The sequence below is a fragment of the Amphiura filiformis genome, chromosome 1 (genome assembly GCF_039555335.1).
Source record: "Amphiura filiformis chromosome 1, Afil_fr2py, whole genome shotgun sequence".
Taxonomy (NCBI): Eukaryota; Metazoa; Echinodermata; class Ophiuroidea; order Amphilepidida; family Amphiuridae; genus Amphiura; species Amphiura filiformis.
In genome coordinates this window covers 84,594,801-84,620,832 of record NC_092628.1, presented here as the reverse complement: position 1 = coordinate 84,620,832, position 26,032 = coordinate 84,594,801, and the positions used below count along the sequence as shown (strand labels likewise).

At 37.3% G+C, this 26,032-nt stretch overlaps 1 long non-coding RNA gene across 1 annotated transcript; it reads right to left on the bottom strand.

Annotated features, from left to right (window-relative positions):
- Nucleotides 1-4,532: 4,532 nt before the first annotated feature.
- LOC140167363 (uncharacterized) lies at nt 4,533-5,083 on the bottom strand. The gene is made up of 2 exons (XR_011861052.1): nt 4,972-5,083; nt 4,533-4,659 (listed from the first exon to the last, which is right to left on the bottom strand). It is a non-coding gene; the product is annotated as an uncharacterized lncRNA (long non-coding RNA).
- Nucleotides 5,084-26,032: the final 20,949 nt, after the last annotated feature.

Below are 26,032 nucleotides of genomic sequence, written 5' to 3'. Positions count from 1 at the left end.
CAACTACACAAGAGAGAAAATGACACATTTCTTGTGTAGACCTGTTGCGTGAGAAAAGTTCATGGCCTTCATGCATATTGTAATGTTCATGCAATAATATTTTACATATGTCTCAATTACACAAGAGAGAAAAACTTACACACTGACAAGAACGTTATAAGATCATTTTCCCTGATCATAATGTTACGCGCCGGAAGGCCAACATCACCTTTTTCCCGATTCACTCGAATGCACAACAAAAATACACTGTTTGATTAAGTTAACAAAATCTAAGTCTTTAATTAAAAGTAAAATATGATTGGTTCATGATACAAATACAATAAAATCACGCTTTTAAATTATCACTACTTAACCAACAATCTTCTTCTTGATGATTATAGTGTTCTGGTTCAATGTTCTGGCTGGCTGATGTATATATCTTTGTTTACCTATCCTGCGAAAATCACATGTTCAGCGAAGTCCATTGTACACTTGCATTTCGTCGCTGATTTGGCAAACTGTCGCATTTAAAGTTCTTCCAATTTTTGAAGACCCATTGGAGAGCACCAAAGTAAAATATGTTTATTATTATCAAAGAATATAATCAATAATATATCTGTCTTTGTTCTCAAGTTAATACTTTTTATTCATGCACTAATTAGAAGTAATTAATCTGCAAACTCATACGACAGTATGCCAAAATATGCACAATTTGACAACCTATGTATTAATATATGATACGCCATGTGATACGACAGTATGTCAAAACAATAGGCAACTGCAGTTACATGGTGGCCTATGGCGACGTATCATGATACGTATGGGTGGCGGATACCTTCAAAATACGCCTAACCTTAGGCGTCTAAGATGCAATCTTAGACGTCTAAGATGCATTCTTAGGCGTCTAAGATGCAATCTTAGGCATCTAAGAATTTCGCGGTAGACTTAAATTAACGAATCACAGGACCAGAAATCCCAAACAACCAATCATCTTAGGCGTATTCAATTATTGACCAATGAAATCTTAGACGCCTAAGATTTTACACGCCTAAGATTTTTGTAAGACGTCCAAGATCGACCATTTGACCTTGGTTAGTGATGGACGCTATCGCAAATTCGATCAAAACGTACGACGGACGCTGTGCGTTAGAGAATATTTCGAACAATGGCTGGGTGGTGTGTTTTTAATGAACTCATTTTCTCTCCATAGCCATGGGGTCAATCCCAGAGAGAAAGGGGTGATGGGGTGGGAGGGAGGACAATGTTCTTCCACCTTTCGGCACAATGGCCCATTGTTTTGTTCTTTTCAGCCACTTTTTGACAATTCAGGCTGATTCTCTACCCACATTTCAAGCTGGATTGGCGCCAATATCCATAGCAATGGAGGGTTATAATTTTCCCACAGGACGCTCCCCCAGCATTGCCACTAGTTTTAGAGCATGTTATGGTTATTTAAAAGGTGCCCTGTAAAAAATTGCTTGTGTCCCTGGGGGGGTGGCCAGACCCTGTAGATGATGTTGAAGGCTGTATTGGTCGTGTTATTTCGTCAACCTGCTCTATAACCTGACACAAAATGGGGCGGCGATTTGCCATTCTGCCGGATTATAATGGCACTTCTATTCGAAACTTATGATAAACTGAACTGAACCAGCGATGACGGAACTGGTTATCCGCATGGTATCTGTAATACGAGCGCGAGCTGCTATAGTAGTCTTCCAAGGTGCTTTTGCGAGCTATCACATTGGTGATACCGTCCATCACCAAAATATCATTCTTAGACGTGTAAGAATTCTTGGGCGTGTAAAATCTTAGGCGTCTAAGATTTCATTGGTCAATAATTGACTACGCCTAAGATGATTGGTTGTTTGGGATTTCTGGTCCTGTGATTCGTTGATTTAAGTCTACCGATTGCATCTTAGACGTCTAACACAAGTTTTAGGAGTGTTCATTTTATTTGGCCTATCTTCACCCACGCCTCACTACACACATATGATTGACACCTACATTGAAGACTAGGAAGCCACATTTGCATAATGCTCACTTGACTGTGAAACAACTTGTTGCTAAGTTGCCAGTTCTGAAGTCATGCTTACCATGAGCGTGTTTATAGTGAGCCAGATTATCCGGTATTTAGAGTATAAGTACATCTTATACGGTATTGGTCGCCACTATAAACAGACCAATAGCGCTATTTGCCGCACATATTATACGGAACTGATATCCTTCGATATCGATGGATATTGCAGTATATTCATTCCGTATACGGCCACTATAAACAGACAGGGATTAACGATACCGTTATTCAAGGAAGTGGAGCAGGGTTGTATAACTCTCCCAGCTCAAATTTATCACTGTAATAACACATCAACCACAAATATGGTACAGTACTGTAGCAATAATGTTAAAAAATAGACCAGTATCGTTGCGACGGCAAACTATTTGAAACTGTGAAAATATTTGTGCCTCCCACATTGCATTGCGGTGACCTCGAACACGCAGAGTTCAACCACTTCGGATTCAGAATAGCGCTATTGGTTGCCACTATAAACAGACGGATAAGTCACATTCCATCCTAATCCCATATGCGTATAAGGATACCGTATAAATACCGTACACCACTATAAACACGCTCTATGTTGTCAATAAAAACTTTTTGTGATCAATAATTTATCCGGTACACTGAACTTGATAACAATAGAATGTGGAAAGATCAATATTGATTTTACACTAGCAAACACACAAGATGTCCATAATATTGCTTTATTAACTTTTCACAGACCTATATAGAGGCCCTGCATTCTTTTATCGATTGGCTCCAAACAAAGGATTTGAACTGGTGTCCTTCACCGTAGTTATGGCGGAGTGCAGTCCATTCAATCAAATGTTGTCATCAACCTATTCGATCGTAGTGCAGGGTTATATGAGCGATACGAACTGTCACGGTAGATTGCAATCATGCTTTTGTTAAATGCATTTGAGTAGTCCGCCATATTTACGGGATGATACGTCACATGCAAGGCCTCTATTGCTGCATGATAGTTTTGCTACCCTCAGTTATTTCCTTTCTTTGCACTTTCTCATATTATTTTTATTTTGATTAAAATAAATATATGAATAATGAAAATCTCATGAGTAAGAAAGCATTTTCTACATTTTTAATTTCTGCATTTATCACAGCTTGCGTCAAATAATTACAAGGCCTATGATGTTTCATCTGACACAAAAATGAAAGACAAAAGAAACAATGGCATTTTTACTCAAAGCACCAACAAAAACATTGTTTATTATTACTAATCTTTAAAAAAATATACATGTATTATATATATATTTAAACACAAAAATACAGAATATTTACAATGTATCACTTTTTACGTCTTCTCTGTGTAACACATTGTGTTAAATCAATTTTAAAAAACTTGTCTACAGCCAATACAGTCAATCAATAAATTTTACATGTGATAATAATTCATAATGCAATAATAATAAGAATAAGAATAATAATAAGAATAAGAATAAGAATAAGAATAAGAATAAGAATAAGAATAAGAATAAGAATGCAAGCAAGTTGTGGGTAGTTCAATGCAAATAAATCAATAACTAGTTTTAAAATATAAAATTTAAAGTAGGCCTAATTAGAAATGTCTCATAAAATTCATGTAGGGTCATGGCCTACTAGTACTACATGTATACAGCAGCAACGTGTCTGTGAATAAACATTGACCTCAAAATTGTTACATGAGCATTGAAGCAACTAATCAATACATGACCACTGTGTGTGTTGTGCATGGATATGCAGAGAAGATAACGGAATTATATACTTGAGATAATCCCGTAGGTAATCCGGGAGGTAATCCTGTCGCATCTATTCATAGTCCTTTATTCTCAAGTAGTTAGACATCCACCTGAAATATCCTATGATGTTATGTATGTGATCGCCCATGGTTGACCGATTTTCATATCAGAATTGGAAATAGGCCTATTTCCAATGTTTCTATAGAGAATTTGTTGAAAATTATGAAACGCGTGTGTTAAGGACCTGCTGCTTGGATGGGATACCACATGTGGATAATACAAGAAAGAAATCGAGTGTTGTAAAATATCCCACCAAATCCGCCCTTTTTTGTAAATATATGAATTTCTAAAGAAGACATTTTTAGGATTTTTTACAGAGGTGATGATTGTTGATTATTTCCATTTTATTTTTTTTAATGTATGTTCCGGTCATTTCCTGCAAACCTAGTAAAGATATTCTGATAATTGAAAACATTCTCTATCATAAATAATAGAGGCTGAAAGTGGCAACTAGCAGCAAAAATTATAATTTGCCATGGAACTTCAGTCATATTTTATCTGAAATCTGACTAGATGACAGGGTCTGCATGCATGGTATGCATGGCATGACGACAAGCACGCACTGACCTATCCCTAAAATCAGTTAGCTGCAACTTGTGTATCACACCCATCCCAGGTTCAAACCCCATTGTGGTATTATATTGTATAAGCGGCTAAATAGGGTGATCATCATTTACTTTGAATGAGCCGTCTCACACATATTTTGTTTGAGGATAGCTGGATCAACCTCCTCTTTGTTACATCTTCTCTGGTACATATGTACATGCTACACAAGTCAATCCATAAATCAATCAACACAATTTAACACAGCATTTAGTCAACACCTACCTCTGACTAGTCCGAATAATCAGACCCAGAACAAAATATTAATTTCTGACATGATCGTGTACTGGGTCTGAACTGTTTCCATATGAAATCTTGATGGCAAATTGGACAATAGAAGCACATGGTTCTACGTGACAGCTTTTTAATCCCTATTCAGGTTACGTGAATCACGCTATTGTGGACCATCCTTCTGATACTTGAGTGTTTGGACAAGCGGAACGGTTTTTATCTACCTCTCTGTTTGTAAACAAACCAGGAGGTCGAAATCGTCCTCCTCGCCGAATACGAAAGTCAGCGTAATAGTACGGCACTGACCTCTGACAATGTTTGACACTAACTTTTTACGCTTATTTCGTGCTAAAATCAGTTAATAACAGAAAACAAAAGTACAACTAACTTGTATTTGTCATAGTTTTGCTTTCTGCAAGCATGTAACTTGATAATCATGATAATGAAGTACGCTTAAAACTATTTACTGTACACAAACATACGTTGCTATGCAAAACTGGTTCATCATGGTGTCGATAAGACTTTCGAAATGAAATGATTTCAGAAAAACTGCTGCACCCATTTTCACAAACATGGTATCATTCTGCTCTTGAATAATCAAAGAAACTCCATGAATATAAGTTGACTTAATATTTCAAATCAAAATGGAGAAATAATAAGTTTATTTTCATGTTATTTGCCACATGAAACTTCAACGTCCTCCTACTCAGCACTCCAGTACATCAGCGTCACCAAAACTGTTCAGGGAGCTAGATCAGAGTTCACATGAACCAAACATGCCATCAAACAAACTTTCCCATTCGCTAATTCTCTTAAATAATATCATTAATGAATATATCCAAATTACCAATATCAAACTTTCTACTATGCGTTCAACATAGGGACATTTAGTGGGCGGGGCCTAAAATTGGACACTCAAGTGGGCCCATTGAATGTCAATTTGGGTTGCTGTAAATTGATTTTCCTCACAGTATTACTATAGAACCTAATGGAGCCATTATATTAAGTGGTACCACCTTTCTCTGTGTGGTGGCGCTCTAACATGGTTCTAATAATGAGCAAAATTATTTGTTTGTTAAACTTGTGCTAAGGTTAGGCGTATTATCTTTGGCGTATTTTGAAGGTATCCGCCATCTATAGATCGACTATAATACGACTGTATACCAAAACACAGAACGACGATTTAGGGGGGTGGGGGTGTTACTAATACTAATTAGTGCCATATCTCATTAACTAATTACATTTAGGTCTCAAAACTTTGTGAATATATAGAGTTTCATTAATAGATTTTGAAAAATCATTTTGCCCAAAAATCGTCATACGATAGTATGCCAAAACAGCGACGATTTATGTATCCTTTGCATATAACATCCTCGCACAGATATGGTGCTGCTTTCTCCAAACACTTAACTCCTTGCGCAGTTTGCCAAACACTTAACTCCTTGCGCAAAGTCCAAACACAGTTCTCCAAACACAGTTGCACAGTTCTCCAAACACTTAACTCCTTGCGGAGATCTTTCACCAATCACTCTCTTTCTCCAGGAAAGAGGCTTCTTTCTGCACTACTCCACTTTATTGACAGATGTATTGTAATCCAGACTCCAGCAAGTCTTTCATACACTCAAAATCTCCTTCGTTGCTGTATTAAAATAGCACATTATTGGCTATGCAAACTGATTCAAATGTACCTCCTTTTGAAGCACAACGATGACCAACATATAGAGAGTCTACAATCTCTCTTCATATTCTGCAAAGATCAAACTGCTTTCACCTTTATACTCACTATCTAATTAATAGACCATTCTGTCACATTCAGCTTAGTTTAGAAATGGGAATTTCCAGTTAACATTATGCAATGCACTATATGAACAAATATCTGGGTATTCCCAACATTAATTTATAATTCTATTACCCCCACGACCCATTATTCAAAATCGCGCTCTGTGATTTGTTGAAACGCGTCACGTGACAGACCATTAATTAGCGATAAAGTGTCAAGGGCAACGAACTTTATGTTCTTATATCATCACAGCGCACAGCACACCTGCTTATGTAGGGGAGAATGGAATGCCAGGGGTGTGTTATTATACCTGCTTATAGGGGAGAATGGAATGTTAGGTTGTGTTATTGGAATGTGCATACGGTTTGGCTACGTGTAGGCGCTACACCTTGAGGTAAACAACTTGAAATATTTGGGCAAAAAATGTGATATTTTCTCTTTAAATCGCACTATTTTGTGGTAATAGAATAGAAATAAAGGGTGCAGCATTATCCTTTACACGCAAATAATGTGTCCTCGGCAGTAAAATCGTTTAAATAATGGGTTCGGCTGCGCCTCACCCATTATTTACGTTTTTACTGCCTCGGACACATTATTTTCGTGTAAAGGATCATGCATTACCCTTTATTTCTTAAATATTAACCTATCTCATTACATCACTTCCCAACATTATGTCATATCCACTTTACATACCCTGAACATTTTCGAGAGCAGGGAATTTTCCAACAATCCAAAATTAGATATGATTCAATTTGTTTTGATCAACTTGATGAATGAAAAGGGATTCCACACACATCCCAGCAAACACAAAAACGTTTTAAAACGTTTTAAATAAGTTATATTTTGGCTTTTGGTTTAGGTAAAAACATTTTAATAACATTAAAATATCGGGTTATATAAAGGTCATGAAAACGTATTAAAACGTTTTGTATGAAAACACACTACAACAATATTTTTTAAATGTTTTCAAAATGTTATTATAAACCCTTTTTGCTAACATTTTTTGCCAAATATTTTGTCAATACTTAAATAACATTATGTTAAAATATTTGCACCCAGCAAACACAGAAATGTTCTTCAAATGTATTTTTCAAAACGTTTTAATAACATTTAAATGTCGGGTTATATAAAGGTCACGTAAACGTTTTTAAAACGTTATTGCAAATATTTTGGGCAAACATTTTTCGCAAAATATTTTTCAACCCCAAAATAACATTTTGTTTAGAATGTTTTGTATCAAGTTTTCAAAAATGTTTTTGGAATGTCATTAAAACGTTTTTATACCCTTTATATAACCCGACATTTAAACGTTTTCTGTAAAACATTTTGTGTTTGCTGGGCAGTAGATTATCAAAAAATGTGTTTTAATGTTATGAAAACGTTTTATACCCTTAATATACCCTTTATATTACCCGACATTTAAACGTTTTCTGACAACCGTTTATAACCTTTTGCGAATGATGTCGAAAACGTTTTGTGTTTGCTGGGATGTCATCACTCATGAAATATCTCTTAATTTTGTAAACAAAAGGGGGTCATCATCGGGCAGGACTTTAAAAGGCGTGGTCATCGAGAATATTCAATTTCAGAAAAGGGGACCTATTGACATGCACTTACTCGTCACTTCAAAAGTTGAGTGCCCCCCCCCCATGTTACGTAATTAAGAAATGAAACTGTTGGTTGCGGCATGGGGCAAAGGTCAAATGTTAAGCACATTTTTAGATTGTCATTACTGAAAGTTACTTTCTTTCATGTCTATTTTGTTTTTATTGATCGAAATGTACAGACTAATGAACAATAGCTATAGCAATGTAAAGGGCCACTACAGATTCCGAGTATTCGACGTATAATATTTGATGTAACATATCTACGTTATTTGATCTAGTCCCATTCTATTTCCAGTATTGTTTTTAAACACTTAAAAGTTCTAACGAATGTTTGATGACGTAAAATCGATAATATGTTACGTATAATATCTGGTAGAAATATATCGATTTTACGTCATCAAACATTCGTTAGAACTTTAAGGCGATTTAATACCCTGATTTTCATCAGTACCCATCTTCTTTTTTTTTTTTTCCAATTTATGAAGTATATAAATATGTTCATCATCTCATGTCCTGAACTTATAAAATATCTCTACATAAAAAGTGGTTTTAAACCATTTTAGAAAATCATTTTAGCCCTATATATTTTTTTGTTTACTGTATCCTGGTAACTGAGATGTGTGTTTCATAACAAACCATTTAATTTATTCTATTGAACATGTCCAAGTAGAATACATGAATAGAATACATTAAATCCTTTGTTATACTATCTATAGAAATGTACTCACTGATTATAACACTGAATAAATTAAATAGGCCTAATCTCTTCCACATAGACAATTCAATACTACACCATGTATGTATCTTCTATAATATCACTGAATATGTTGTTCGGAAAAGAGATTAAAAAAGGCTATAAGGTCACCAAAGGTCAGGTTATAGGTCAATTGGTTCAGGTCAAATTCAGGCATCCATTTTGAATACATGTGATAGTCTGTGGATATCATACATGTCATAATGAGGCATCAATTTTGATATTTTGTCTGTTACTGGATATATAATGGAAATGTGTGAGGTGGATATACTAAAATACCTTGGGATGTAAATGGTGAGTACAATTTAGATTGCCTAGTTGAGTTGGATTGGGCAAATAAATATAAAATAGTTACCAAAATCACAAAAATGAAGCTTACGGAAAACTACCTAATATGGTGGTATAGGTGACAAAAAATACAATCTTTTTCAACATTGCTGTAGTGTGGTTTTGGTAACCTGTTACCTATGGCTTAATTAAGTTTCAGTGACATAGTGTCGCATGTTCAAAATACAAAATATAGCTCAACATTGAAAATAGAAGCATTTTAACCGGTTCGTTTTTTGATAGTTGTGGAGCACCAAGTTCAGGAATTCATAAAAGAAATCAGGGACCACTTATTCCCATTTTACATATCAACATTATTTCCCTAATGTGTTAGCAACACATATCCAAAATTTTAACGAAATCCGTTGATAGTAAGCTTTCCAAAATGAAGTGAATTTAAATCATCAGTGATGTACCTCCTTTTGGCTTCTATCTTCAAAAGCATGTAAGCTACATTGATACCGATGCCACCAATAAAACGAGAAGATTTGCCCCTTCATTTTGCATACCACTTTGTCCAATTTTGTTTTGTAATTTCTTCACAAAATGCAAAAAAAAGCAAAAAAAAATCAATGGGTGTAGTACCCCCTTAACATTGCTGGAAATAGAATTTGACTAGATTAAATAACGTAGATATGTTACATCAAATATTTTACGTCGAATAAAAAATCTGTAGGGTCACTACAGTCTTGAGATCTTGATCGATATGAGCCTTTACTAGAATCAATTACTTCGGATTGGTGTGTTTTCTCTCAACTGCCGAAAATACATCTTCAACAACACTGTAAGGCACTCTGGCAGAATATTTCTCAACCGCCACACCATTCTGTCGACTTAAATATTTGCGAAACTTATCATTGTGTTCAAGTAGCTCAAAGAAGTGCAGTGTGAGTATAGGCGAAAGAAGCCGTAAAACGATGTTCATCTGCTGTGAATTTTAATTGCGTAAGAAGAAAGTTCTTTTAAGGTATATGAGGGCGTAGCGCTGATCACGGCTGCTTTCGCTCTCCCAAGAAGTTAAAGTTTTCATTTGATCAGCGATGTTATTTTGGGCTAAATTTTGTGTCATCATATTTGTTATAGCCTCTGGATCAGAATGATGTGCCTTAAACTGATTTTTCTGTCAGGATTTGTCGTCATTTTGGCGAATTTGTTGTCATCATCTGTAGCAGAATTGTCATGCACGGAATCGCTATACGATCACGTTGATTACCATTCTGAACAGCCCATCAGGGTAAGAAATATCGACTGTTTTCAATCACTTTCGATCGTAATGGAAACTAATCAATCTGAAGCCTATTCATACTCCCCGGATTTCATGCGGAGTTTATCTCACACTGATTATCATGACTGTAAACTTTCAAACGAAACTTTTGAAGTATTATCATCTCTTCATCTATTGCGTTACCCGTGTAGGAAAAATGAAACCTCCTCACATAGGCGTTCTCACAATAACAAGCGTTGGAGACATCGTGGTAGACGTGCTGGTAGAAGACATTTAAGAAGAGAAAATCAGATACCAGAAAATCAGATACCAGTTATTATATCCAATTCACGATCAAATATTTATGTTGGTGGGCAGAATGGATGTAATACTAATAATTTTATACCAATATCTAGAGCTAAACCATTCTCAAACTTAAGCGTGTATCATTGGAATGCCCGATCTATAGGCAACAAAACAGTAACATTAGTTGACTATGTCATTGAGAAAGATATAGATATCTTCTTCATCACAGAAACGTGGCTTGCCGTCGAGGATCCCGTAGTCATCGGCAATTGTACGCCACCCGGTTATGAGTTCATCAGTATTCCTCGTGGAACCTCCAATCATGGCGGAATAGGTGTTCTGTTTAAGAAACCCCTTAATCTTGTTGTTTCCCCTACTGGTTTTGAAGCGATAACGTTTGAACATGTATGTGTTACTGACAAAAGTAAATCTGTTCAGTTTGTTGCTGTCTACCGCCCCTACCCCTCCTCTACAAATCGTCTGACAACAGGCCAATTCCTATTGGAATTTGAAAAATTTCTTGATGAAATTTGTGTAATACCTGGTCAACTTGTCATTCTGGGCGATTTCAACATTCATGTTGACGTTCAGGACCAATGGGACACAAAACGATTTCAATCTAGTTTGTCTATGTATGGCTTTCAGCAACACATCTCTGGCCCTACTCACATACACGGGCACACTCTCGACTTGGTAATTTCCAGGCTTGATGATGACATTATTCAGGACACTTACACTGATCCATTGTTCTATTCAGATCACAATATCATCATGTGCACTGTTCAATATGAAAAACCGCAGCCTATGAAGGTGACTAAAACATCGCGTGAATATCGAAAACTTGATATGCAACGGTTTGGCGAATGTCTTGACGATCGTCTCCGCGCAATACCTTCAGACTGTAACGATCCTGATACACTATGCGATATGTATGAATCAATTACGTTATCTGTTCTTGATGAACTCTGTCCTGCCGTCACGAAAGAACGCGTGGTAAAGGCTAGGCTTCCATGGTATAGCGACAACATCCACCAGGAACGGCGCGTCAGAAGACGTCTGGAACGCAGATGGCGCAAGACTCGCTCTGTAATAGACTATGATGCACTGCTCGATCAGAAAGACAAAGTTAATAAACTCATTGTTCAATCTAAGCAGCAATTTTTCACTGAAAAGTTTCTTAGCTCAAATACTAAAGATATGTTCAAGACATTGAATGGTCTTTTAAACACATCATCTCGTGTATTGCCGAATGCAGACTCTAACACTGATCTTGCTAATGACTTTTTGTCATTCTTTGTTGAAAAAGTTGAAACAATTAGATCTAACAACACTGCCACAACGGAGAGTGTTGTGGTTAACAACGTGTGCGAAAGTAATATGTCTGGTTTTGAATCACTTTCAACTTCTAGTGTTTCTGAAATTATATGTCAAATGTCTAACAAATCATGCTCTTTGGACACTCTTCCATCGTGGCTTATAAAACAAAATTTACCACACTTGTTATCCATCATCACAAGAATTGTTAACGCATCTCTTGTGTCAGGTGTTTTCCCAGAGACATTAAAACACTCCATAATCACTCCTGTCCTGAAAAAGACCAATATGGACCCAAATGCCCTGAAGAGTTATCGTCCGGTAGCAAACATCAAGTGTATTGCCAAAGTTATTGAGAAGGCCGCGTCGTGTCAAGTAATTGAGTATGTTGGCCATAACAAACTTGGTGAGATTTTCCAATCTGCTTATAAAGCTCATCACTCCACTGAGACCGCTCTTCTCCATGTTAGAAGCGACATCCTTCAGTCAATGGATGCCAACAAGGCTATTCTGCTTGTATTGCTTGACATGTCGGCGGCCTTCGACACTATCGACCATGCAATTTTGTTAAATAGACTCGAAGGTCGTTTCGGTATCACCGGGCCTGCCTTAGATTGGTTCAAATCGTACCTTGAAGATCGTAGAACAAGAGTGATGATTAACAGTGTTATGTCAGATCAGCATGTTTTCAATTATTCTGTTCCACAGGGCTCCATTGTAGGACCACAGTGTTTTATTATGTATGTCCATCCTGTTGGTGACATAATTAGGGAGCATAATGTCAAATTTCACTCGTATGCTGATGATACACAATTATTTTGTGAGTTTGATCCTAAGGTTCCTGGAGATTGTGACCGTGCTCTTGGTGTACTTTCTAACTGTATATCCAAGATAAACACCTGGATGTATCAAAACAAGTTGCAACTTAATCAAGCCAAAAGTGAGTTTATGGTAATTGCCACACCAAGAATATTGAGTACATTGCCTGTTATTCAAATGGAGCTCGGTAACATAACCATTCAAACTACCTCCTCAGTAAAAATCTAGGCGTCATATTTGATTCCGGCATGAATATGTCCGACCAGATCAGTGGTCTGTGTAGGAGCGTTAATTTTCATATTCGTAATCTATGGCGAATAAGAAGGTTCATTACACAAGAAGCCTGTCATCACGCTGTACGATCTTTGGTCCTGTCCCGAATAGACTATGCCAATTCGTTACTTTTTGGCGCCAAGGAAGTCGACCTCAAGCGTATTCAGCGCCTGCAGAATAAGGCTGCGCGGTTGGTATTTGCTTGTGGACGGGACCAAAGTTCGTCACAGCTTTTGTGTACTCTTCATTGGCTTCCGGTTAAGGACAGAATTAAGTACAAGATACTGTTGTATATCTATAAATGTCTTCATGATCTAGCTCCTTGCTATCTTACCAATGATCTTGTTTTGTACAATATTTCAGATGGCAATGATGACTCTAGGCGTCGACTCCGTTCTTCCTCTGATGTTACCAGGCTTGTTGTTCCACGCTCGAGGCGTACGGCTGGTGACAAAGCATTTCACGTGGTTGGCCCATATCTTTGGAACCAGCTTCCTGTTGGCATCAGAGAGACGGCGTCCGTCCAAATCTTCAAACGCCATCTGAAAACCCATTTATTCCCTAAAGTTTAGGGATTTGTTTATTATGTGCTTCTTTTTGATTTTTGCTTCTTGGTTTGTTTGTAATTTTGTATTATTGTAAGGCGCTGTGATCTCTGTAGAGCGCCATATAAGTATTCGTTAATAATAATAATAAATAATAATCTGAATGGAAATAGTCGGTGTTTCCCTTCGTTCGCCACTCCATCCGATATGGGTATTTCTGTATCGAGAGAGTATCTTGTAAACCAAATATCACGTGGTGATTTGACCACTGTGATCCCCATAATCTACCTGCTACAACAGCGGGAAATATATCCATCCATGTAAGTCTCAGATACGGCTTCACTGTATTAGGCCACGGGTAAAAGAACCACTTTCCATTGGCATAGGCATATGCGCCATTCTGTGATGTGTGCGTGAGGACCTCGACCTGAAAAATGAAAAAAAGGATCGTATTAGCATCAAATAGTATGGTTTGTTAATGCAATCAAATTATTGCGTCAACAGTGCCTCATTTCAAATATTGAGTTTTAGTTTTGGTTTTGGTTTTGGTCACGTGGTTTCCTATTATCCTGCCTAACCTCTTGACTCATTTCAGATTCTATAATGATGTGAAGAAGAAATCATTTGGTGTAAGTGTAATATTCACGAGGAGAGAAATCGAGCATGTTGATTTACATTGAAAAACGTGGTTTAGAAAACCGAATAAGCTATGGCTATTTTAGCTGTGAAAAAATATAGACCATCGAAATATTTGCATTCGACATTACAAAAGGGGCGACTCAGGTGTTATAAACAGAATCGATTCATGTCCTTAATCCCATGTACCAGAATCGATGGAAGGCCATTATATGACTTCCAATATAAGTTAATGACTTTAGGGGAAAGAGAGCCCTTACCCCCCCAACACCCCCCCCACACACACACACACCCCCACACCCCTTCCCCCATCCCACAAAAGTTGTGTGTGGCTATCAATCATGCCAGATATAGTATTCGCTAGCAAAGCATTTGACATCGAACTAACGAAAGTCTGAACCATAATTTATTGAGCTCTTCCTAACCATGAACCATGAAGGAATTATGAAATATTTTATAAAATTCTTGTAAGAGAAATTCGTATTTTTAACGGAAAACAACCAAAGGCCTTAGTCGTTTTTCTAGGTTGAAAATGAAAAACGAAAAATGATTGGCCGGTCATAACCGAGTATAACACCTCTGGTACTGTAAAACATTTTTGTGCACGGATCGGCGTTTTTAAGAAAATAATATTATTGACGAATGACGAAACTAAAGATTCCGATTCTTACCCTTTTCAGAAGTTTCCATAGGACAAGACGCCTGACAAGTATTTGAGACAAATATCTTCCAAGCATTTTGAGTCTCTGTTTTGATTCTCTGTTGAATCGATATCCTTTGGAACTTTTAGTAAGTCAAATGTTTTACTAATAAGTTTATAATTAATGAATAAATAAGTTTATGTTCCGATGTTGAGCACCCATAGCATCCACCTTATGTCATGAGTGTAAATGAATACACAATAACTTTTTGCGGCAAAAAGATCGGAAATGACATGAAACATTAGGTTAAGGATACAGGGACTTTACTAGCTTGTCATTGTAGTAGTAGGCCTATACATGTATGTATTCTATTAGAAGACTGATTTTGATGTTCTCAGTACATGATCCATCCACTACCTCTTTAAGTCTTGATTGTTTGCTTGGCAACAACTGGTATAATTTATCAAAGAAAAATGAAAAAGGAGTTATTGGGGTACTACATTTTGAAGAAATGGGTAACAAATTATTTTTTTTGCATTGCTAAATTTACAATACAAATTTGCTGAAATAAGAGAATTTGAAAGTTCCTGTATTTTTATGGCATTTTAATGATAAAATTCTTGACAGAAGGGGGTCATTGGGTAGCGGAACATAACAAGAGAGGGGTCATCAGGTAGAAAAAAAGGGGTCATTTGGTATATTCGACTTCAAAAAAGGGGGATTTCGTTTAGAAAAAAGAGTATACAGCTTAATTTTCAGTATAACGGCGCGGGAACCGGGGGGAGTGGTAGGGGCCGGTCCAGTGCCCCTCCACTTTAATCAAAACCATGTCTGGGTGAACATAAATAAATCAATTCTCTATTATAGAGACTGAAAGAAAGTGTAACAATGATGCACCAAATGGCTTCAATTGGACTTGGCTTTTCTTGGAATCTCAAGCTTTATTGTGCATCATCATGACTTGTCATACGCTCAGAGCACTGATACTAAAGGTCGGTCGGGGGGGGTCCAAAGCAGAAGCATAAAGGGGATTTGTTTATCAACAAAGCCCCCATTATGCTTCTGCATTTGATGCACAAAAGATTCCAAGAAAGTTTTAGAACCTTCATTTCCGACCCGGGATTTCCGAGCAATATGGTGTTTTTTGGATCGAAAAGCAAAAATCTTTTACTGTGTAATATCGCATATCAATTTGTAAGTGCTCTTTAGCAAAGTCACACTTCATTGAATTTACAATTATAGTATAGTATAGTATTACAAAATAGTAACTTTTTGCACAAGATTTACAGTTTAAAGAGAATTGGCCATTGCTCATTAAAACGAGGCTAGTATATGTGACCAGCTCCAACAAAACCCAGAACAAGTCGCCATGCATGTTTTTGAGTTATAGGCTTTTAAAGATGACATTCCCATAAAAAAAAAAATCAAATTTTGGAATTTTTAATTTCATGGTATTTGACCTTGGGACTGAGTGGACTTTCATATCCTTGAAAATACTTTAGGTTTATTTAATCAATAGTTGGCAGTTGAACTATGATAACCCCTATTCAATCCTGTGTAAGGCAGGAAACTAATCAGCAGATTACTTCGACTAGCAATTTGGCAAAAATATCAAGGTATCATTTACAAAATTATCCATATCTTGAAAAGTATTGATGCTATGTATATAATTTTGGTATCATTTTGAAGCTTATTGTCCCGTGCTTACATTTGTATTCAATGAAATGTCAAAAATGGGATTTGTTCCTGGTTTTGTCGGAACGGGTCACATATGAACAAGATAAGCGTGCTCTTTCATTTAATGACATAAAATTTGAAATATTGTAAGGAACACTTGAGGTTTTGACTTTTAAAACCTACATTTTGGTCAAAAAATGTGCTTGAATAGGTAGTTTTCAAACAGATTTTTTAACATTCGCCTTGCTATAACATTGAATTGCGTTATCTGTTGACCTAATGAGAAAAAGTGTTTTTAGGGGGAAGTGCATATGGAAAAGTTTCTATACAAAAATGATTCTCTTATAAACTATCTACGCACAGATTCCACCTCGATACACCGTACCTGAGCACACATTTTCGTCCAAGAGCTTCCAAGCAGAGAACCGCAAGCAGTGAATTGTCTCCACCACAGTCTTTGATTACACACGGTTGAGTACATATCATCGTATGAGCTGTGGAGCTTCTAGGAAAATGGGCCTCTGTAATTGGTTTTTGTCGAAACCTCAAGTGTTCCCTTCATCCAATCAGATGTTTTTAAATATCAAACGAAAGCTAACACTTCCCCCAAAAACACTTTTCGTCACTAGGTCAACAGATAACGCAATTCAATGTTAGCAAGGCGAATGTGCTAAATCTGTTGAAAACTACCCATCCAAGCACCTTTTTGACCAAAATGTAGGTATTAAAAGTCAAAACCTCATGTGTTTCTTACAATATTTGTCAAATTTTACGTCATTCAATGAAAAAGCACACTTATATTGTCCATACACTACATGTAGCGTCACTAGAATGAGCAATGACCAATTATCTTTAAATTGCAAATCTTGTGCAAAACGTTACTATTTTCGCATGTTTTGTCATACGGTTATAAATTCAATGAACTATGACTTTGCTAAAGAGTGCTTACAAATTGATATGTTAGCTTTCGTTCGATATAAAAAAATTCTGATTGGAACACTTGAGGTTTCAAGTTTGAGAAAATAACAGATGCCTATTTTCCAGTACATCTCACACAGCTCTTATGATGCTATGCACTCAACTGTAGTATAACCTTCATGTACATTTTACACTGTAACTCGGAATACAATTCAGGACATTTACGGCTTTAGTATTCGAAGTGTACGGTCATATATGCTGTTATCAGTGCACGCACACAATCGTGACGGTCACCACATGCTTGCACAGCATAATACTCATTGATACGCCCCCTGTCTTCTGCATGGTTAATAACTATTTTTTTCAATTTTGAGATGAATTGAAATTGGTGGCGGAAGGCACATTTCGAAATAGCCCTGATATGCCATTGGTTCAAAAATGTGCCTTTATTCGCATTCGCCTTGCTATAACATTGAATTGTGTTCAGTTAACCTAATGAGAAGGGGGAAGTGTTAGCTTTCGTTCAATATAAAACAAATTCAGATTGGAACTTACACTTGAGGGTTTGGGAAAAACATACCATAGATGATTATTTTATTATGCACTCAACCGTGTAGTATAACACAGACTGCATACTAGGCTAGACTCGCTGTGCTAGAAATATCTGTGTGCTCGGGTGTATCGAGGTGGAAACTGTGCATAGATGCATTTATAAGAGGCGTTTTTGTAGTCAAACTTTTTGGGCGGGTGCGGCGTGCCGCACCCGCCCTGTATTCTCTGACTATTGACCTACTTTTTCACATGCCGCAGTGTTGAGAAAATATTCGTGCCGGTTATATCCCAAACACCCACAGAGGTGATAGTTTACGGCAAGTTTTGTAATTATTACTTGCTTTTGATATGTAAGTAATACGATAAAGTCGTCATAGGCAGTAATGTGTTTGTATTAAAAGAAATAACAAAAATAATTATTTAAGTAATAGAAATACTATTTGGAAATTGCAGCAAGATTTGCAGATGTTTTTATTTGAACAGTACCAGTTCACCAGTTTTGCTAGTTTTCCTAATCTTTGGGCTAAATTAACAGCATCGTGGAGGTCATATATATCATTTTGACAGCTTCTGTATGGACTTAAATACAGCTTGTATGTACATTGTGTTCAGTGTGTACATAGGCTATTTACTTTTCAAATTTTGTGACAAATTGTGCTTGATAATGCTTGTATAAGGTATTATAGACAAATTATTAGAATGCATGTGCACCACCAGTAGAAATTGCCCAGGTTGAATAAAATAACTAAACATATGAATGAATATTTTATTCCCTGGATTATTTTTGTTGGGACAAAATAATGATATTGAGGAAATTGATATGACAGATTTTTAAACTTTGATATGGAAAGATACCCCAGCCCCGTTGTCTCACCAGAGAAGATGAGCAGAAGTATTTCTATCTGATGATAAAAAAAAACGCTAGGTATGATTACGAAAATGTTTTAAATAACTATTATCTACAAAAGTTTTATAACAATGTTTTATATAAAATGTTAACATAAAACGTCTTCTGTTATGATGTGAAGGGTTAATATAAAAACAGGGAAAATCTGTTCCAACTGACCAGCAGAGAATAAAGGATAAGCAATAGATAAGATTAAAATCAGGGAAAATATGACACAACCTCCAATGGGGGAATAACAAACGTATAAACGTATAAAGTTAAAAACTCTTTTAACTTTGTTTATACGTTTTGTGTTATTCCCCCACTGGAAATCGATGTTGTGTCATATTTTCCATGTTTTTAATTGTGAAGACTTACTCATCATAGTCTTTCATTTCTCTTGACAATTTTTCATTTGCCCGCCCTATTCCTTTTAAAGGAATTTTTATTCATGCTGTTATCACGCACATAATCGTGACGGTCACCACATGCTTGCACAGCATAATACTCATTGATACGCCCCCTGTCTCCTGCATGGTTATTAACTAATCTTTTCCATTTTGATACGAACTGAAATTGGTGGCGGAAGGCACATTTCAAAATAGCCCTAATATGCAGGCGGTGAGGGCCAAAGTATCATTTTTGACGTCGCCATTGGTTCATAACGCAAATACAAATTTTTTTTAAAATAAAATAAAATTTGTAACATAATTAAAATTACAATATATACTAGGGTCATTCAAAAAGTTCTACCTCAATCGTCACATCTCTGTTATCTTACGTGCCGGGATTTGAAATTTTGATTATACTTTTAAGTCTTGACTACAAGATAGGCTACCCTGGAGAGGGTAGATGCCTCCTGACATGCTCTTGTTGCTGTCACCTTGTTTTGGGTTGATAGTGACGGTCTTTGCTTGCTAACTTTTGGTCATCTAATGTGTGTGCTGCAGGGACGGTTCTGGACTGTTTTAGGAGAAATCCGTCATCGTTTCTCCATGAAATTCATGAATTTCTCATCCAGTTTCTACTGTGCTGCTAGTCTATTAGTATTAGTAGGCTACTGTGCACTGTTCACTGTAGTGGTCACTGGCAGCTAAGCTTCATTGATTGAATCTCAACGGATCAATAATCTCCTTTCTTAATGATGGGTAACTACTACTTAATCACCTTGTTTGTGCTCATCATATGGACATCTTCATTGTGTGACCATGAGGTAAATAACCTAACTACTACTGGTACCACCTCAAGCCCTCTGTCTGACAATTACACAGTTTATACTACAGTTAATGTCTACAATGCTTCTGTTACTGATAGGCCTATGCCTAAATTTACCAAGAGTAGATATTCCTACTATGCTAACTCACTTGCAACTTTTCAAGTTATTCTTCGTAGTGGGGATATCGAGGCCAATCCAGGCCCTGACAACCCAAAAGTTTCCTGTGCCAATTGCGACCGGACCATCAGACGTGATCACCGACGTTCATCATGCTCCGTTTGTGGGAATCCGTTGCATCTGAAGTGCTCACTATCACTACCATGTTCACCTTGTGTCGCCCGTGTTTTACCATTTGCGGATACAACTCTCTCTGATCATTCAATTGACTCATTGAACTCTTCCAACATTAGTGACTCTAGTTTAGATGTAAACTTTAATTTTAATTGTCACTCTCTGCTCCTGTTGAACGCAGGAAGCATAGTCAATAAGGTCGATGAACTCACTAACGTAATATTCAATTTGAATCCTATACCAACGATTATTGGCATATCCGAATCGTGGCTGAACGAAAATATTAGTGACTCTGAACTTTCTATGAATAACTGCTATCAAGTTTTTAGACATGACCGCCCGTCTAGAGGCGGTGGCGTATCTCTTCTTATTCATGACTCTCTTAAACCAAAGTTATGTTCTAATTTGATTGATGAAAATTGTGAAATGGTGTGGGTTGAGTGCAAAGTTGGCAGTGTCCATATTAAGATTTGCTGTTATTATCGCCCTCCTCGTCGTAACATAAACACTATTCCCATATTGAGCAATAGCTTAGCTCTTACTTCTGGATCCGGTTTGCCCATTGGAGCTAGCCATAAGATTATTGTCATAGGTGACTTCAATGTCAACCTCTTGGACCAATCCCACTATCTGTTCAATGATATCTCTGATTTTATGTCTGCTCATAACCTCCATCAATCTGTCTCTGAGCCAACTTACCACGCACCCAACACTACTCCCTCTCTCATTGATCACATATATTGTAATGATCCTGATTTGATTACCAATGTCAATCACCTTCCTCCTGTTGGTGCTTGTTATCATTCTGTTATTCACTGCAGTCTTGATATTCAGCTAACCAAACCCGACGTTGTACGCCGCAAAATCTGGCAATACAGCAAAGCCGACTGGGAAAAGGCCAATTATATATTGTCCACTTACCAACTCACCAAAGGGGAGGATGTTGATAGTGCATGGAATCATTTCCATTCTTTTTTCTTTTGACGTTATCACGGAATGTGTCCCTCAAAAGACTGTCTCATGCAAATCAAAAAATCCACCTTGGTTAAATGGGGACTTGCGAAAATGTGTCGCAAGAAACATATTCTTTTCAAAAATGGAAAAAAACAAAAATGATGAACTCTATGCCAAATACAAAACTATCAGAAACAAATTAAGTAATGAACTTAAGTATGCTAAACAATCTTTCTTTGACAATCTCCTTGACAATGATTCTCCTAGCAAACGTTTTTGGAGTTATTGCAAGTCCAGGTCAGGTAAATCTCCAATTCCTGATAGTGTTCACCATAACGGCACTTCTGGTACCACTTCGGCTGAGATTGCCAATATTTTTTGTAATTTCTTTTCCGAATGCTTCAATGACTCCAATATTTCTGACATTCCATCTCTCCATTATGACATTTCTTCCTTTATCTCTCTTTGCAGTTGTTCCAGCGATGACATCCACCCCTTAATCTCCAAGCTTAACAACAACTCAGCCGCTGGGATTGATGGAATCACAAGCCTCATGTTGAAACACACTGTGGTTACTGTCTCGCCTATTCTTTCTGATATTTTCAACTTGAGTCTCATAACTGGCCGTATTCCTGATGCATGGAAGCTGTCTCGAGTGATCCCTGTTTTCAAGTCTGGGGATCCTCACGCTGCCTCTAACTACAGACCTATCTCTTTGCAACCAATTTGCAGTAAGCTTCTGGAAAAGGTTATTCATAGTCAAGTTTTGCAGCATCTCATCAACAATAATATTCTCACAAACAGACAGTTTGGTTTCTTACCCAAGTCTTCCACCACGGATGCACTCTCAACTGCTCTTTATGAATGGTACAATCACCTTGAGGATCGCAAAAGCATCGCCATGGCTCTTTTGACCTATCCAAAGCCTTTGACCGCGTCCCCACAGCCCTCTGCTCCATAAACTCAGAGCTGTTGGTATTTCCGGTCCACTCCTCTCTTGGTTCAGGTCTTACCTGTCCAACAGGTCCCAGTTGGTTGCTATCCGTGGTGTGGACTCACAATCTGTTCCTGTGCTTTCTGGAGTTCCCCAGGGCTCTGTCCTGGGGCCTCTGTTGTTTCTTGTCTATGTTAATGACTTGTGTCTTTCTTCCTTTTCTTTAAACAGTTCTCTTGTTCTTTATGCAGACGATACTACTCTCTTCAAGCCTATCTCTGCTCCTGATGACTTGGTTGATTTCCAATCCGACATTGATTCCATCCATTCTTGGTTCTCCCTTAATCACCTTTCTGTCAATTCCTCCAAAACAAAAGTCATGGTCATTTCCACTAAGAAGGACCCTTTTCCGGATCTCAATCTCACTCTTAACAGCCTGCCTATTGAACGTGTGTCATCTGCAGAAATTTCTTGGTGTCTGGCTGTCTGACAAGCTTTCCTGGAATCTTCACATTGATAACATATGCAGAAAAGCTCGCAAAATCATCGGCTTCATTCATAGATCTTTCCAATCAGCCCCTTCAGCATCCGTCGTTCTTTGTACTTGGCCTTGGTTCGCCCCATTCTGGAGTATGGTTGTACTACTTGGCATCCTCTTAACATAACCCTTACCAACCGTCTTGAGTCTACCCAAAGATTCGCCTGTCGTGTCATTCTTCAGTCTTGGAACCTCTCCCATGAGGACCTTCTATTGGATTCCGACCTGCCTCTTCTTAGTAAGCGTCGTGATGTTGCTTCTCTGTGTCACTTATTTAAAATCTTTGCCAATCTTTGTTCTTCTACCAACCCTTTCCAGCCTCATCCCAGACCTGGTCTACGAAACCTCAATTCCCGCGCTGTTCAAGTTCCTTTCCGCCGGCTTTCATTGTCCCAGAGATCATTTTATCCGTTTGCCTCCTCCATCTGGAATTATCTCCCTGAAGCTATTGTCAATGCTTCTTCCCTCCAGGCCTTCAAATTGTCCATCCAGTCCCACCTCCTCTAACCAGTTCACATAATTTATGTTTTGTTTTATTTTATTCTGTATTGATTATATGTATTTTTTAGTAATGTTTCTGATTTTAATGTAAGGGCAATCCTTTAATTTATTGTGTAATCAATATTGGATCTGCCTGGCCTTGTGCCAAATGTTATAAATAAAAAAAAGTTATTTGATTAAAATATGATTTTTGGTTGTTAAGATGTGTTGGTTAAAGTGAATACAGATTTGGTACGTCGGAAAAGGTTGGAAAAGAAAGGCTAATTTTGTCATCATTTCAGATTTATTTATTTAGATTTATTTCATTTGAAATGATTAAATTGTTTTATTTCTGTTCAAATTATTCAATCAATAATCTAATGCTTGCAAATAGTACAGTTTTACTGGGTATAGTGTCTTTTGCGCAACAAAACCGATACATGTTCAGAAAAGCCTTTATATTTACCCTTTTCTATATCTTGTTAATTTTGATTGGGTGAGCACTTGTTGATTCAAGTCGTATTAATTGGTTCATTAGTTACAATCAAGTAAGTCGTATGCACAATCTTTGATCTATTTTTGTAAGTATATATGCCCTACAAGGTTATTGACAAACTGTTCATCTTATTTCCATGTCAAGATGCATTCATTGCTTAAAATATATTCGCAATTACGCCCTTTTAAAGGCGTAATTGTGAATTGACCTTAAACGTGGTCTAGCATCGAAAGCTGGCCAATTTCACCAGCATTTGTGTGCACCCTTCGATGTTTTCTACCATATAAAACGTGTTTTCATTTATTTTGAAGTCCCAAGGCAAGTCAGGGAACTCAAATAGGAACAAAATATGTATCCTGAGTAAGCAATTGGACAACCACATCTTAAAAAGATTTTTATGGGGATTGTCCAAAGCTACAAATTAATATGAAGCTTACTAAACTTTCGGCTTCCGTTTTTAACCGTTTCCGACGTACCGAATCTGTACTCGTTGTAACCAACATATCCAAACAACCAAAAATCACATTTTCATCAACTAACTTTTATTTTGTAGCTGAGATTTACGAGTGTAATCATGGGTAATTTCAATTTACTGGCACGTAAGATAACAGAGATGTGAAGGATGGAGGTAGAACTTTTTGAATGACCCTCGTATTTGGCAACATGATTTGTTTATAGTCAAACATTTCAGCCGATTAACAATGAAATGAGAAAGAGAATATCTGGTGATAGGCGGGGACGGGCGGCTCAAGCGGCCCAATTCTTACCCATTTCTTAAGAGTAACTTTACCAAAGCATGTACCCATATGTAAGGGATTGTGAGCTATTGTGCAATGATCATGTGTACCCCGGGTGGCGAATAGTCTGCCAAAAATCTCCCCCGCCCATTGGCTGTGCCAACAAATCTTTGTTAAAAAAGTTTCCCCACCTTTTTATCGTGCTAAAATACCCATCCCCTTACTCATATATATGCAAGAATTTTGGGAACCCAATTAGCTCCAATTTAAAAACCTTAAATTGTCTTATCATAATATAAATGGGAGAGAAGCGCCTGAAGTGGGTAGATGTGTGCAACATACTGCATGTATTAGGATAGCAAAAAAAACTGCCAAATGTTGCACTTACCCCCGGGGGGGGGGGACTCAACTTTGGAAGTGACGGTATGTGCCTGTCAATAGGCCCCCTCTTTTGAAGTCGACTATACCCGATGATCGACCCCCCTTTTTTTAAAAGTTATATCCGATTACTCCCTTTTTTTTAGTTGCGGCTACCAATGACCCCCTTTTTTTGGTTGCGGCTACCCAATGACCCCCTTTTTTTCTAGATTTTCTAGAAGAGCATGAAAATGCAACAAAATATGCCGAAACTGTCAAATTTTGCTCCATTTTTTTCTCAAAATTATGCCGAAACTTTCAAAATTTTGCTCCATTTTTTCAAAATTTTCTACCCGATGACCCTTTTTTTGAAATCTTATACTCAATGACCCCTCTTTTCAAAATATTATACCCAATGACCCCTTTTTTACTTTGTTTGTACCCAATGACCCCCTTTTTAAAATAACGCTTTGTTACCGATAGGCCCTACTTCGCGACACCGGTAGGCACATACCCGTCACCTCTAAAGTTGAGTGCCCCCCGGCACTTACCACTTCTGACATTGAGCAGTCGATATTTGAACGTCACCTTTTTATCATGTTTATAGGACCCCCCCCTTTCGGACTGCCAAAATCGCTTCTCCCTCCTTTCATCATGCTAAAAGTGCCTGCCCCCCCTTTTGGCCTGCCAAAAAACCTCTTTAGCTCTCTTTGTCCCCCTCTAATTCACCACCCCTAAGGATTTTGGTTAATAAATGCCAATATTTTTATTGAGTGCATAATGTAGTAGGCCTATCTAAAATGGGATTATTAGACTATAAAATGCCCTCATTTTGTGTTTTTCAAATCGTCAAAGGAGACAATGAGTTTGTTTTTCAGTAGACGTGGGAATAAAATTTATAGGACCATGAGAAAGTGGATGTAATTATATTGATTATTCCCCTGATCAAAAAGTGGGGGTAGCGGTAGTGGTTGGGTGGTGGTATCCCCCGGGGTATCCCCCATTTTTCCCATGATCTACTGCCATGGCTGATTATCCTTAATAGCCAAATTAGATATTCTAAAATACAAATACATGTGAAGATATACACATGAAAAATAATACACAAGTAAAACACGGCATGAT